At 33.6% G+C, this 13,472-nt stretch overlaps 5 non-coding genes across 5 annotated transcripts; all 5 read left to right on the forward strand.

Moving 5' to 3' along the window:
• The first annotated feature begins 3,159 nt into the window (after positions 1-3,159).
• On the forward strand, positions 3,160-3,252 carry TRNAI-UAU (transfer RNA isoleucine (anticodon UAU)). Its single transcript is given in 2 exon segments — positions 3,160-3,197; positions 3,217-3,252. It is a non-coding gene; the product is annotated as a tRNA-Ile (tRNA).
• Positions 3,253-6,182: 2,930 nt separating this feature from the next.
• On the forward strand, positions 6,183-6,275 carry TRNAI-UAU (transfer RNA isoleucine (anticodon UAU)). The gene is given in 2 exon segments: positions 6,183-6,220; positions 6,240-6,275. It is a non-coding gene; the product is annotated as a tRNA-Ile (tRNA).
• Positions 6,276-7,694: 1,419 nt separating this feature from the next.
• Positions 7,695-7,787, forward strand: TRNAI-UAU (transfer RNA isoleucine (anticodon UAU)). Its single transcript is given in 2 exon segments — positions 7,695-7,732; positions 7,752-7,787. It is a non-coding gene; the product is annotated as a tRNA-Ile (tRNA).
• Positions 7,788-9,206: 1,419 nt separating this feature from the next.
• On the forward strand, positions 9,207-9,299 carry TRNAI-UAU (transfer RNA isoleucine (anticodon UAU)). The gene is given in 2 exon segments: positions 9,207-9,244; positions 9,264-9,299. It is a non-coding gene; the product is annotated as a tRNA-Ile (tRNA).
• Positions 9,300-12,229: 2,930 nt separating this feature from the next.
• Positions 12,230-12,322, forward strand: TRNAI-UAU (transfer RNA isoleucine (anticodon UAU)). Its single transcript is given in 2 exon segments — positions 12,230-12,267; positions 12,287-12,322. It is a non-coding gene; the product is annotated as a tRNA-Ile (tRNA).
• Positions 12,323-13,472: the final 1,150 nt, after the last annotated feature.

Consider the following 13,472-nt stretch of genomic DNA (forward strand, 5'->3'; position numbering starts at 1 on the left):
AGGTACTTTAGTATTGGGTGCAGTAGTTTAGTGGATTTAAAAAGTAACTAATTTAAAATTAATAAACCAAGTTAATATACTTAGTCAACTCGATGCTAAAATCACTCAACTAAAAATAAGACACTTTGACCATGTGCTCATGTGGTGCAATCGGTCAGCGCGCAGTACTTATAAGACAGTATCTGTTGAGCAATGCCGAGGTTGTGAGTTCAAGCCTCACCTGGAGCAAATGTAATTTTTTTTCTAATGTCATCAGTTAATGATTATCATCTGCTAGCTGAACATCCTGATATGAAGGCAGAAAAAAATCACAAACATGACTGTTTTTAAGGTACCAGTACACACATCTGCTTTGGTTCATATGCACTGTAAACATTACTTTAGTTAGTCAACAAAATGGAATGCAAAAGACTACCTCTTTATTGGTAAAAGAGTTGCATCAATCTGTTTTGCTGCAATGTAACATGAGGGTCCACACTATTAGGTCTGGTTAGTACAATCACATTTCATGCTGGGATTTGTAAAGCAAAGAACACAAATAAACGGCTTTCCTATATCGCAACAATTAATGATTATACTAATGAAAAAATCAGTTTCACACAAAGATGTTACTAAGCCCCACTGGCCTAATGGATAAGGCACTGGCCTCCTAAGCTAAGGATTGTGGTTTCAAGTCTCATCTGGGCTTTATTTCATCCATATAATTACTGGAAATGTTCCCTTTATTCTTGCTTGATACTGCACAAATGGCTCCACCAGAAACTTTTATCTGCTTAACAATCCGGTACTGTTCAGCTTGCAAAATTATGGCCCTGTATCTAAAAGCAGACATTTATCCTGATGACATTGTGGATTAGTTTCCGGATAAGTTTGCTATCACCTGGGACAGTGGCTTCAAGTCTCATCTAGGATGCATGTTCCTTTGATGCTCATTCTCATTCTAGAAGTTATGCTTTTTTTCAATGCAGGTGACTGTCTTAATGGTATTGCATGAAATCCATATATACCAAAACATACCTATTAAGTTTTAATTGCAATTTAATATCAGAGTGGCTACAAAATAACAATGTCTATGGCAATTGCTGATGGGTTTCTTGAAGTCCTTTCATCCATGTCATCAAAAGGGTAATTTTCTGCTTTTTATATTTCTTTGGACACTGACTTTACTGACAATTTAGGTGCTACAGACCAAAAAAACAATGTTTACCTTTAAATATAGAGCACAAGTGAGATTTAACTTATTTTTATTTAAAGATACTGCACTTTTTGGTATTATAGTGTATATTTTCCCTATGCAACATTGAAGTTACATATATTTATAGCAAATATTATTTAAGATAAATAAACAGAAATTATTTATAAACAGGAATTATTTTACAATTTTGATAATATTGAACTGTACAGCAATGGCATGAATTCATTGCAATATACACCTAAGGATACATAAAACTGGGCAATAACACAAATGCACAATATAATTGATTAACTTATGATTAGAATATTACTTTTATTAGGTACTTTTGTATTGGGTGCAGTAGTTTAGTGGATTTAAAAAGTAACTAATTTAAAATTAATAAACCAAGTTAATATACTTAGTCAACTCGATGCTAAAATCACTCAACTAAAAATAATACACTTTGACCATGTGCTCATATGGTGCATTCGGTCAGCGCGCGGTACTTATAAGACAGTATCTGTTGAGCAATGCCGAGGTTGTGAGTTCAAGCCTCACCTGGAGCAAATGTAATTTTTTTTCTAATGTCATCAGTTAATGATTATCATCTGCTACCTGAACATCCTGATATGAAGGCAGAAAAAAATCACAAACATGACTGTTTTTAAGGTACCAGTACACACATCTGCTTTGGTTCATATGCACTGTAAACATTACTTTAGTTAGTCAACAAAATGGAATGCAAAAGACTACCTCTTTATTGGTAAAAGAGTTGCATCAATCTGTTTTGCTGCAATGTAACATGAGGGTCCACTCTATTAGGTCTGGTTAGTACAATCACATTTCATGCTGGGATTTGTAAAGCAAAGAACACAAATAAACGGCTTTCCTATATCGCAACAATTAATGATTATACTAATTAAAAAATCAGTTTCACACAAAGATGTTACTAAGCCCCACTGGCCTAATGGATAAGGCACTGTCCTCTTAAGCTAGGGATTGTGGTTTCAAGTCTCATCTGGGCTTTATTTCATCCATATAATTACTGGAGATGTTCCCTTTATTCTTGCTTGATACTGCACAAATGGCTCCACCAGAAACTTTTATCTGCTTAACAATCCGGTACTGTTCAGCTTGCAAAATTATGGCCCTGTATCTAAAAGCAGACATTTATCCTGATGACATTGTGGATTAGTTTCCTGATAAGTTTGCTATCACCTGGGACAGTGGCTTCAAGTCTCATCTAGGATGCATGTTCCTTTGATGCTCATTCTCATTCTAGAAGTTATGCTTTTTTTCAATGCAGGTGACTGTCTTAATGGTATTGCATGAAATCCATATATACCAAAACATACCTATTACGTTTTAATTGCAATTTAATATCAGAGTGGCTACAAAATAACAATGTCTATGGCAATTGCTGATGGGTTTCTTGAAGTCCTTTCATCCATGTCATCAAAAGGGTAATTTTCTGCTTTTTATATTTCTTTGGACACTGACTTTACTGACAATTTAGGTGCTACAGACCAAAAAAACAATGTTTACCTTTAAATATAGAGCACAAGTGAGATTTAACTTATTTTTATTTAAAGATACTGCACTTTTTGGTATTATAGTGTATATTTTCCCTATGCAACATTGAAGTTACATATATTTATAGCAAATATTATTTAAGATAAATAAACAGAAATTATTTATAAACAGGAATTATTTTACAATTTTGATAATATTGAACTGTACAGCAATGGCATGAATTCATTGCAATATACACCTAAGGATACATAAAACTGGGCAATAACACAAATGCACAATATAATTGATTAACTTATGATTAGAATATTACTTTTATTAGGTACTTTTGTATTGGGTGCAGTAGTTTAGTGGATTTAAAAAGTAACTAATTTAAAATTAATAAACCAAGTTAATATACTTAGTCAACTCGATGCTAAAATCACTCAATTAAAAATAATACACTTTGACCATGTGCTCCTGTGGCGCAATCGGTTAGCGTGTGGTACTTATAAGACAGTATCTGTTGAGCAATGCCGAGGTTGTGAGTTCAAGCCTCACCTGGAGCAAATGTAATTTTTTTTCTAATGTCATCAGTTAATGATTATCATCTGCTACCTGAACATCCTGATATGAAGGCAGAAAAAATCACAAACATGACTGTTTTTAAGGTACCAGTACACACATCTGCTTTGGTTCATATGCACTGTAAAAATTACTTTAGTTAGTCAACAAAATGGAATGCAAAAGACTACCTCTTTATTGGTAAAAGAGTTGCATCAATCTGTTTTGCTGCAATGTAACATGAGGGTCCACACTATTAGGTCTGGTTAGTACAATCACATTTCATGCTGGGATTTGTAAAGCAAAGAACACAAATAAACGGCTTTCCTATATCGCAACAATTAATGATTATACTAATGAAAAAATCAGTTTCACACAAAGATGTTACTAATCCCCACTGGCCTAATGGATAAGGCACTGGCCTCCTAAGCTAAGGATTGTGGTTTCAAGTCTCATCTGGGCTTTATTTCATCCATATAATTACTGGAGATGTTCCCTTTATTCTTGCTTGATACTGCACAAATGGCTCCACCAGAAACTTTTATCTGCTTAACAATCCGGTACTGTTCAGCTTGCAAAATTATGACCCTGTATCTAAAAGCAGACATTTATCCTGATGACATTGTGGATTAGTTTCCGGATAAGTTTGCTATCACCTGGGACAGTGGCTTCAAGTCTCATCTAGGATGCATGTTCCTTTGATGCTCATTCTCATTCTAGAAGTTATGCTTTTTTTCAATGCAGGTGACTGTCTTAATGGTATTGCATGAAATCCATATATACCAAAACATACCTATTAAGTTTTAATTGCAATTTAATATCAGAGTGGCTACAAAATAACAATGTCTATGGCAATTGCTGATGGGTTTCTTGAAGTCCTTTCATCCATGTCATCAAAAGGGTAATTTTCTGCTTTTTATATTTCTTTGGACACTGACTTTACTGACAATTTAGGTGCTACAGACCAAAAAAACAATGTTTACCTTTAAATATAGAGCACAAGTGAGATTTAACTTATTTTTATTTAAAGATACTGCACTTTTTGGTATTATAGTGTATATTTTCCCTATGCAACATTGAAGTTACATATATTTATAGCAAATATTATTTAAGATAAATAAACAGAAATTATTTATAAACAGGAATTATTTTACAATTTTGATAATATTGAACTGTACAGCAATGGCATGAATTCATTGCAATATACACCTAAGGATACATAAAACTGGGCAATAACACAAATGCACAATATAATTGATTAACTTATGATTAGAATATTACTTTTATTAGGTACTTTTGTATTGGGTGCAGTAGTTTAGTGGATTTAAAAAGTAACTAATTTAAAATTAATAAACCAAGTTAATATACTTAGTCAACTCGATGCTAAAATCACTCAACTAAAAATAATACACTTTGACCATGTGCTCATATGGTGCATTCGGTCAGCGCGCGGTACTTATAAGACAGTATCTGTTGAGCAATGCCGAGGTTGTGAGTTCAAGCCTCACCTGGAGCAAATGTAATTTTTTTTCTAATGTCATCAGTTAATGATTATCATCTGCTACCTGAACATCCTGATATGAAGGCAGAAAAAAATCGCAAACATGACTGTTTTTAAGGTACCAGTACACACATCTGCTTTGGTTCATATGCACTGTAAACATTACTTTAGTTAGTCAACAAAATGGAATGCAAAAGACTACCTCTTTATTGGTAAAAGAGTTGCATCAATCTGTTTTGCTGCAATGTAACATGAGGGTCCACTCTATTAGGTCTGGTTAGTACAATCACATTTCATGCTGGGATTTGTAAAGCAAAGAACACAAATAAACGGCTTTCCTATATCGCAACAATTAATGATTATACTAATTAAAAAATCAGTTTCACACAAAGATGTTACTAAGCCCCACTGGCCTAATGGATAAGGCACTGTCCTCTTAAGCTAGGGATTGTGGTTTCAAGTCTCATCTGGGCTTTATTTCATCCATATAATTACTGGAGATGTTCCCTTTATTCTTGCTTGATACTGCACAAATGGCTCCACCAGAAACTTTTATCTGCTTAACAATCCGGTACTGTTCAGCTTGCAAAATTATGGCCCTGTATCTAAAAGCAGACATTTATCCTGATGACATTGTGGATTAGTTTCCTGATAAGTTTGCTATCACCTGGGACAGTGGCTTCAAGTCTCATCTAGGATGCATGTTCCTTTGATGCTCATTCTCATTCTAGAAGTTCTCCTTTTTTTCAATGCAGGTGACTGTCTTAATGGTATTGCATGAAATCCATATATACCAAAACATACCTATTACGTTTTAATTGCAATTTAATATCAGAGTGGCTACAAAATAACAATGTCTATGGCAATTGCTGATGGGTTTCTTGAAGTCCTTTCATCCATGTCATCAAAAGGGTAATTTTCTGCTTTTTATATTTCTTTGGACACTGACTTTACTGACATTTTAGGTGCTACAGACCAAAAAAACAATGTTTACCTTTAAATATAGAGCACAAGTGAGATTTAACTTATTTTTATTTAAAGATACTGCACTTTTTGGTATTATAGTGTATATTATCCCTATGCAACATTGAAGTTACATATATTTATAGCAAATATTATTTAAGATAAATAAACAGAAATTATTTATAAACAGGAATTATTTTACAATTTTGATAATATTGAACTGTACAGCAATGGCATGAATTCATTGCAATATACACCTAAGGATACATAAAACTGGGCAATAACACAAAGGCACAATATAATTGATTAACTCATGATTAGAATATTACTTTTATTAGGTACTTTAGTATTGGGTGCAGTAGTTTAGTGGATTTAAAAAGTAACTAATTTAAAATTAATAAACCAAGTTAATATACTTAGTCAACTCGATGCTAAAATCACTCAACTAAAAATAATACACTTTGACCATGTGCTCCTGTGGCGCAATCGGTTAGCGCGCGGTACTTATAAGACAGTATCTGTTGAGCAATGCCGAGGTTGTGAGTTCAAGCCTCACCTGGAGCAAATGTAGTTTTTTTTCTAATGTCATCAGTTAATGATTATCATCTGCTACCTGAACATCCTGATATGAAGGCAGAAAAAAATCACAAACATGACTGTTTTTAAGGTACCAGTACACACATCTGCTTTGGTTCATATGCACTGTAAACATTACTTTAGTTAGTCAACAAAATGGAATGCAAAAGACTACCTCTTTATTGGTAAAAGAGTTGCATCAATCTGTTTTGCTGCAATGTAACATGAGGGTCCACACTATTAGGTCTGGTTAGTACAATCACATTTCATGCTGGGATTTGTAAAGCAAAGAACACAAATAAACGGCTTTCCTATATCGCAACAATTAATGATTATACTAATGAAAAAATCAGTTTCACACAAAGATGTTACTAAGCCCCACAGGCCTAATGGATAAGGCACTGGCCTCCTAAGCTAGGGATTGTGGTTTCAAGTCTCATCTGGGCTTTATTTCATCCATATAATTACTGGAGATGTTCCCTTTATTCTTGCTTGATACTGCACAAATGGCTCCACCAGAAACTTTTATCTGCTTAACAATCCGGTACTGTTCAGCTTGCAAAATTATGGCCCTGTATCTAAAAGCAGACATTTATCCTGATGACATTGTGGATTAGTTTCCGGATAAGTTTGCTATCACCTGGGACAGTGGCTTCAAGTCACATCTAGGATACATGTTCCTTTGATGCTCATTCTCATTCTAGAAGTTATGCTTTTTTTCAATGCAGGTGACTGTCTTAATGGTATTGCATGAAATCCATATATACCAAAACATACCTATTAAGTTTTAATTGCAATTTAATATCAGAGTGGCTACAAAATAACAATGTCTATGGCAATTGCTGATGGGTTTCTTGAAGTCCTTTCATCCATGTCATCAAAAGGGTAATTTTCTGCTTTTTATATTTCTTTGGACACTGACTTTACGGACAATTTAGGTGCTACAGACCAAAAAAACAATGTTTACCTTTAAATATAGAACACAAGTGAGATTTAACTTATTTTTATTTAAAGATACTGCACTTTTTGGTATTATAGTGTATATTTTCCCTATCCAACATTAAAGTTACATATATTTATAGCAAATATTATTTAAGATAAATAAACCGGAATTATTTATAAACAGGAATTATTTTACAATTTTGATAATATTGAACTGTACAGCAATGGCATGAATTCATTGCAATATACACCTAAGGATACATAAAACTGGGCAATAACACAAAGGCACAATATAATTGATTAACTCATGATTAGAATATTACTTTTATTAGGTACTTTAGTATTGGGTGCAGTAGTTTAGTGGATTTAAAAAGTAACTAATTTAAAATTAATAAACCAAGTTAATATACTTAGTCAACTCGATGCTAAAATCACTCAACTAAAAATAATACACTTTGACCATGTGCTCCTGTGGCGCAATCGGTTAGCGCGCGGTACTTATAAGACAGTATCTGTTGAGCAATGCCGAGGTTGTGAGTTCAAGCCTCACCTGGAGCAAATGTAGTTTTTTTTCTAATGTCATCAGTTAATGATTATCATCTGCTACCTGAACATCCTGATATGAAGGCAGAAAAAAATCACAAACATGACTGTTTTTAAGGTACCAGTACACACATCTGCTTTGGTTCATATGCACTGTAAACATTACTTTAGTTAGTCAACAAAATGGAATGCAAAAGACTACCTCTTTATTGGTAAAAGAGTTGCATCAATCTGTTTTGCTGCAATGTAACATGAGGGTCCACACTATTAGGTCTGGTTAGTACAATCACATTTCATGCTGGGATTTGTAAAGCAAAGAACACAAATAAACGGCTTTCCTATATCGCAACAATTAATGATTATACTAATGAAAAAATCAGTTTCACACAAAGATGTTACTAAGCCCCACAGGCCTAATGGATAAGGCACTGGCCTCCTAAGCTAGGGATTGTGGTTTCAAGTCTCATCTGGGCTTTATTTCATCCATATAATTACTGGAGATGTTCCCTTTATTCTTGCTTGATACTGCACAAATGGCTCCACCAGAAACTTTTATCTGCTTAACAATCCGGTACTGTTCAGCTTGCAAAATTATGGCCCTGTATCTAAAAGCAGACATTTATCCTGATGACATTGTGGATTAGTTTCCGGATAAGTTTGCTATCACCTGGGACAGTGGCTTCAAGTCACATCTAGGATACATGTTCCTTTGATGCTCATTCTCATTCTAGAAGTTATGCTTTTTTTCAATGCAGGTGACTGTCTTAATGGTATTGCATGAAATCCATATATACCAAAACATACCTATTAAGTTTTAATTGCAATTTAATATCAGAGTGGCTACAAAATAACAATGTCTATGGCAATTGCTGATGGGTTTCTTGAAGTCCTTTCATCCATGTCATCAAAAGGGTAATTTTCTGCTTTTTATATTTCTTTGGACACTGACTTTACGGACAATTTAGGTGCTACAGACCAAAAAAACAATGTTTACCTTTAAATATAGAACACAAGTGAGATTTAACTTATTTTTATTTAAAGATACTGCACTTTTTGGTATTATAGTGTATATTTTCCCTATCCAACATTAAAGTTACATATATTTATAGCAAATATTATTTAAGATAAATAAACCGGAATTATTTATAAACAGGAATTATTTTACAATTTTGATAATATTGAACTGTACAGCAATGGCATGAATTCATTGCAATATACACCTAAGGATACATAAAACTGGGCAATAACACAAATGCACAATATAATTGATTAACTTATGATTAGAATATTACTTTTATTAGGTACTTTTGTATTGGGTGCAGTAGTTTAGTGGATTTAAAAAGTAACTAATTTAAAATTAATAAACCAAGTTAATATACTTAGTCAACTCGATGCTAAAATCACTCAATTAAAAATAATACACTTTGACCATGTGCTCCTGTGGCGCAATCGGTTAGCGTGCGGTACTTATAAGACAGAATCTGTTGAGCAATGCCGAGGTTGTGAGTTCAAGCCTCACCTGGAGCAAATGTAATTTTTTTTCTAATGTCATCAGTTAATGATTATCATCTGCTACCTGAACATCCTGATATGAAGGCAGAAAAAATCACAAACATGACTGTTTTTAAGGTACCAGTACACACATCTGCTTTGGTTCATATGCACTGTAAAAATTACTTTAGTTAGTCAACAAAATGAAATGCAAAAGACTACCTCTTTATTGGTAAAAGAGTTGCATCAATCTGTTTTGCTGCAATGTAACATGAGGGTCCACACTATTAGGTCTGGTTAGTACAATCACATTTCATGCTGGGATTTGTAAAGCAAAGAACACAAATAAACGGCTTTCCTATATCGCAACAATTAATGATTATACTAATGAAAAAATCAGTTTCACACAAAGATGTTACTAATCCCCACTGGCCTAATGGATAAGGCACTGGCCTCCTAAGCTAAGGATTGTGGTTTCAAGTCTCATCTGGGCTTTATTTCATCCATATAATTACTGGAGATGTTCCCTTTATTCTTGCTTGATACTGCACAAATGGCTCCACCAGAAACTTTTATCTGCTTAACAATCCGGTACTGTTCAGCTTGCAAAATTATGACCCTGTATCTAAAAGCAGACATTTATCCTGATGACATTGTGGATTAGTTTCCGGATAAGTTTGCTATCACCTGGGACAGTGGCTTCAAGTCTCATCTAGGATGCATGTTCCTTTGATGCTCATTCTCATTCTAGAAGTTATGCTTTTTTTCAATGCAGGTGACTGTCTTAATGGTATTGCATGAAATCCATATATACCAAAACATACCTATTAAGTTTTAATTGCAATTTAATATCAGAGTGGCTACAAAATAACAATGTCTATGGCAATTGCTGATGGGTTTCTTGAAGTCCTTTCATCCATGTCATCAAAAGGGTAATTTTCTGCTTTTTATATTTCTTTGGACACTGACTTTACTGACAATTTAGGTGCTACAGACCAAAAAAACAATGTTTACCTTTAAATATAGAGCACAAGTGAGATTTAACTTATTTTTATTTAAAGATACTGCACTTTTTGGTATTATAGTGTATATTTTCCCTATGCAACATTGAAGTTACATATATTTATAGCAAATATTATTTAAGATAAATAAACAGAAATTATTTATAAACAGGAATTATTTTACAATTTTGATAATATTGAACTGTACAGCAATGGCATGAATTCATTGCAATATACACCTAAGGATACATAAAACTGGGCAATAACACAAATGCACAATATAATTGATTAACTTATGATTAGAATATTACTTTTATTAGGTACTTTTGTATTGGGTGCAGTAGTTTAGTGGATTTAAAAAGTAACTAATTTAAAATTAATAAACCAAGTTAATATACTTAGTCAACTCGATGCTAAAATCACTCAACTAAAAATAATACACTTTGACCATGTGCTCATATGGTGCATTCGGTCAGCGCGCGGTACTTATAAGACAGTATCTGTTGAGCAATGCCGAGGTTGTGAGTTCAAGCCTCACCTGGAGCAAATGTAATTTTTTTTCTAATGTCATCAGTTAATGATTATCATCTGCTACCTGAACATCCTGATATGAAGGCAGAAAAAAATCGCAAACATGACTGTTTTTAAGGTACCAGTACACACATCTGCTTTGGTTCATATGCACTGTAAACATTACTTTAGTTAGTCAACAAAATGGAATGCAAAAGACTACCTCTTTATTGGTAAAAGAGTTGCATCAATCTGTTTTGCTGCAATGTAACATGAGGGTCCACTCTATTAGGTCTGGTTAGTACAATCACATTTCATGCTGGGATTTGTAAAGCAAAGAACACAAATAAACGGCTTTCCTATATCGCAACAATTAATGATTATACTAATTAAAAAATCAGTTTCACACAAAGATGTTACTAAGCCCCACTGGCCTAATGGATAAGGCACTGTCCTCTTAAGCTAGGGATTGTGGTTTCAAGTCTCATCTGGGCTTTATTTCATCCATATAATTACTGGAGATGTTCCCTTTATTCTTGCTTGATACTGCACAAATGGCTCCACCAGAAACTTTTATCTGCTTAACAATCCGGTACTGTTCAGCTTGCAAAATTATGGCCCTGTATCTAAAAGCAGACATTTATCCTGATGACATTGTGGATTAGTTTCCTGATAAGTTTGCTATCACCTGGGACAGTGGCTTCAAGTCTCATCTAGGATGCATGTTCCTTTGATGCTCATTCTCATTCTAGAAGTTATGCTTTTTTTCAATGCAGGTGACTGTCTTAATGGTATTGCATGAAATCCATATATACCAAAACATACCTATTACGTTTTAATTGCAATTTAATATCAGAGTGGCTACAAAATAACAATGTCTATGGCAATTGCTGATGGGTTTCTTGAAGTCCTTTCATCCATGTCATCAAAAGGGTAATTTTCTGCTTTTTATATTTCTTTGGACACTGACTTTACTGACATTTTAGTTGCTACAGACCAAAAAAACAATGTTTACCTTTAAATATAGAGCACAAGTGAGATTTAACTTATTTTTATTTAAAGATACTGCACTTTTTGGTATTATAGTGTATATTTTCCCTATGCAACATTGAAGTTACATATATTTATAGCAAATATTATTTAAGATAAATAAACAGAAATTATTTATAAACAGGAATTATTTTACAATTTTGATAATATTGAACTGTACAGCAATGGCATGAATTCATTGCAATATACACCTAAGGATACATAAAACTGGGCAATAACACAAAGGCACAATATAATTGATTAACTCATGATTAGAATATTACTTTTATTAGGTACTTTAGTATTGGGTGCAGTAGTTTAGTGGATTTAAAAAGTAACTAATTTAAAATTAATAAACCAAGTTAATATACTTAGTCAACTCGATGCTAAAATCACTCAACTAAAAATAATACACTTTGACCATGTGCTCCTGTGGCGCAATCGGTTAGCGTGCGGTACTTATAAGACAGTATCTGTTGAGCAATGCCGAGGTTGTGAGTTCAAGCCTCACCTGGAGCAAATGTATTTTTTTTTCTAATGTCATCAGTTAATGATTATCATCTGCTACCTGAACATCCTGATATGAAGGCAGAAAAAAATCACAAACATGACTGTTTTTAAGGTACCAGTACACACATCTGCTTTGGTTCATATGCACTGTAAACATTACTTTAGTTAGTCAACAAAATGGAATGCAAAAGACTACCTCTTTATTGGTAAAAGAGTTGCATCAATCTGTTTTGCTGCAATGTAACATGAGGGTCCACACTATTAGGTCTGGTTAGTACAATCACATTTCATGCTGGGATTTGTAAAGCAAAGAACACAAATAAACGGCTTTCCTATATCGCAACAATTAATGATTATACTAATGAAAAAATCAGTTTCACACAAAGATGTTACTATGCCCCACAGGCCTAATGGATAAGGCACTGGCCTCCTAAGCTAGGGATTGTGGTTTCAAGTCTCATCTGGGCTTTATTTCATCCATATAATTACTGGAGATGTTCCCTTTATTCTTGCTTGATACTGCACAAATGGCTCCACCATAAACTTTTATCTGCTTAACAATCCGGTACTGTTCAGCTTGCAAAATTATGGCCCTGTATCTAAAAGCAGACATTTATCCTGATGACATTGTGGATTAGTTTCCGGATAAGTTTGCTATCACCTGGGACAGTGGCTTCAAGTCTCATCTAGGATGCATGTTCCTTTGATGCTCATTCTCATTCTAGAAGTTATGCTTTTTTTCAATGCAGGTGACTGTCTTAATGGTATTGCATGAAATCCATATATACCAAAACATACCTATTAAGTTTTAATTGCAATTTAATATCAGAGTGGCTACAAAATAACAATGTCTATGGCAATTGCTGATGGGTTTCTTGAAGTCCTTTCATCCATGTCATCAAAAGGGTAATTTTCTGCTTTTTATATTTCTTTGGACACTGACTTTACTGACAATTTAGGTGCTACAGACCAAAAAAACAATGTTTACCTTTAAATATAGAGCACAAGTGAGATTTAACTTATTTTTATTTAAAGATACTGCACTTTTTGGTATTATAGTGTATATTTTCCCTATGCAACATTGAAGTTACATATATTTATAGCAAATATTATTTAAGATAAATAAACAGAAATTATTTATAAACAGGAATTATTTTAC

This window comes from Taudactylus pleione, unplaced genomic scaffold (genome assembly GCF_031769625.1).
Source record: "Taudactylus pleione unplaced genomic scaffold, aTauple2 ptg000473l, whole genome shotgun sequence".
NCBI lineage: Eukaryota > Metazoa > Chordata > Amphibia > Anura > Myobatrachidae > Taudactylus > Taudactylus pleione.